The sequence below is a fragment of the Triturus cristatus genome, chromosome 1_1 (genome assembly GCF_964204655.1).
Source record: "Triturus cristatus chromosome 1_1, aTriCri1.1, whole genome shotgun sequence".
Taxonomy (NCBI): Eukaryota; Metazoa; Chordata; class Amphibia; order Caudata; family Salamandridae; genus Triturus; species Triturus cristatus.
In genome coordinates this window covers 1,107,097,490-1,107,100,467 of record NC_140579.1, presented here as the reverse complement: position 1 = coordinate 1,107,100,467, position 2,978 = coordinate 1,107,097,490, and positions in this window count along the sequence as shown.

Genomic DNA, 2,978 nt, shown 5'->3' with positions numbered 1-2,978 from the left:
TCTCCCTGGCCTGGCTAGGTTTTAGAAGCTGGGACCGGGCCTGGGGCTTGTGCGGGAGCCCCCCGTCCTGCAAGCTCTGCCCAGCCTGGCTAGGGTTCGGAAGCTTGACCCGGACCAGGGGCTTGTGCTCCGTCCCAGTGTCCAAGGGTGCGGGAGCCCCCCGTCCTGCAAGCCAGCAGAGGGTCCATGCGCTGGGGAAGGGTGTCCACCGTGGCCCGGGGAGGTTCGCCCTGGCCTGGCTAGGGTTCGGAAGCTGGGCCCGGGTCCGGGGCTTGTGCTCCGTCCGGCGGGCTCCGGGGTGCGTGATCCCCCCGTCCTGCAAGACAGCCGAGGGTCTGGGGGCTGGAGACAGGGGTCCACCGGGGCCCAGGGAGGCTCTCTCCGGCCTGGCTGCTATCAGAAGCAGGGACCGGGCCGGTGTGCAGGAGTGGCTGGCTTTATCTGCTACGCTGACGGAGCGTAGTTTTCTGCCCACCCCTATACAACCATGTGGTTCGTGAGAACCCGTCCTGCGGCGGCCTGGTGATGGTCCGGGTGCCCGTGACGGGGTCTATTGGGCCAAGGGAGGCTCCCCAGACCTGGCTGTGATCAGAAGCAGGGACCGGGCCAGGTGGGTGCGTGGCTGGCTAAGTCCTTTCCACTGCGTAGTAGGAGTTTGGTTAGGGCTGGGCGGACTTTGCGTAGCGCCACTACGCAGAATTTTGAAAAAAATTGTTGAAAACGAGAGCACATCCTGAGTAGGGCTGGGCTGACTTTACCTAGCGCAACTTTGCACTATTCTGAAACAAATTGTGGAAAACGAGCGCACAACCTGATGGACCGTGTGCCCGGGACTGGGGTCCCTCGTGCTTGGGCAGGCTCCCCGATCTCCCCGGGCTGGCTGCGTTGAGAAGCAGAGATCGGCCCCGGGCCTCCTGAGTTTCGGTCAGGGCCTGGGAGCTTGCGTCCTGTGGCCTGCCAAGTGTCCATCTGCCTGGGACAAGGGTCCCTGGTGCAGAGCTCCAGAGCCCTGCAAGGGCAGGTGGGAGTCCTACCGCTATGACTCGGCACGGGCAGATGGGAGTCCTTTCGGTCCTGGCCATCTGGTCGCACCTTTCCCTCAGCCATCTGGTCGCACGCAATGCTTTCCAATGGGGTGACCAGATGGCCGGGCTGCCCTGGAAGTCCCGATGGGGGCTCATTCGCCTTCCCGATCCCATGAAGGGCTCCAAGAAATCGGGTGCGCCCAGGCCTAGGGTCCCCTCCCTCACTCAGGGCTCACGGTTTACCAGAAAGGGGGGTAGCCTTCCTCCGAATTACTAGGGGCAGGGTATGCCGGGACACCCCTCCTGGGGATGGCAGTTCTCAGGCGGGGACCAGATGGGCCAAACCTGGACGACACTTCCCCGGGGCGTGCGGTGCTCCCTCCTCCAGCCCGCAGCGAGGCAAAGTGCCCGGGACGGGCTCCATGGGTCCCCCGGGCATCCGGGCCCCGGGAGCTCCGCTGGGCCTCCATGCCTGAGGCCCAGCCTGGGGGTCTTCGAATCCCCCCCGAGCCCTACAGCCCCAAAGCCCTGGAGCCCTGGAGCCCCGGAGCCCTGCAGCCCCAAGCCCTGCAGCCCCGGAGCCCTGCAGCCCCGGAGCCCTGCAGCCCCGGAGCCGTGCAGGCCCGGAGCCCTGCAGGCCCGGAGCCCTGCAGGCCCGGAGCCCTGCAGCCCCGGAGCCCTGCAGCCCCGGAGCCCTGCAGCCCCGGAGCCCTGCAGCCCCGGAGCCCTGCAGCCCCGGAGCCCTGCAGCCCCGGAGCCCTGCAGCCCCGGAGCCCTGCAGCCCCGGAGCCCTGCAGCCCCGGAGCCCTGGAGCCCCGGAGCCCTGGAGCCCCGGAGCCCTGGAGCCATGGAGCCATGGAGCCCTGGAGCCATGGAGCCCTGCATGGGCAGGCGGTAACCCTAGCGCGAAGGCTCGGGGTTGGACAGATGGGAGTCCTTTCAGTCCCGGCCATCTGGCGCTCCTTTCCCCTCGGCCATCTGGTCACACGCAATGCTTTCCAATGGGGCGACCAGATGGCCGGGCCAGCCTGGAAGTCCCGATGAGGGCTCATTTGACTCCCGGATCCCAGTCAGGGCTCCAGGAGGTCGGGCGCATCCGCACCTAGGTTCCCCTCCGTCACTCGGAGCGCTAGAGTTACAAGAAAGGTGGGTAGCCTTCCTCCGGATTAGTAGGGGCAGGGTATGCTGGAACACCCCTCCGGGGCTGGCGGTTCTCAGGCGGGGACCAGATGGGCCAAGCCCGGACGACACTTCCCCCGGGCGTCCGGTGCTCCCTCCTCCAGCCCCCGGCGAGGCAAAGTGCCCAGGACGGGCTCCATGGGTCCCCCGGGCGTCCGGGCGCTCGGCCGGGCCTCCCATGCCTGAGGCCCAGTGTGGGGTCTACGAGCCCCCCCAAAACCCTGAAGCCCTGGAGCCCTTCAGCCCGGAGCCCCGGAGCCCTGCAGCCCCGAAGCCCTGGAGCCCTGCAGCCCCGAAGCCCTGCAGCCCTGGAGCCCTGCAGGCCCGGAGCCCTGCAGCCCCGGAGCCCTGCAGCCCCGGAGCCCTGCAGCCCCGGAGCCCTGCAGCCCCGGAGCCCTGCAGCCCCGGAGCCCTGCAGCCCCGGAGCCCTGCGTGGGCAGGCGGGAACCCTAGCGCGAAGGCTCGGGGTTGGACAGATGGGAGTCCTTTCAGTCCCGCCATCTGGTCGCTCCTTTCCCCTCGGCCATCTGGTCACGCGCAATGCTTTCCAATGGGGCGACCAGATGGCCAGGCCAGCCTGGAAGTCCTGATGAGGGCTCATTTGACTCCCGGATCCCAGTCAGGGCTCCAGGAGGTCAGGCGCATCCGCGCCTAGGATCCCCTCCATCACTCGGAGCGCGAGGGTTACAAGAAAAGTGGGTAGCCTTCCTCCGGATTATTAGGGGCAGGGTATGCCGGAACACCCCTCCGGGGCTGGTGGTTCTTTGCCGGAGA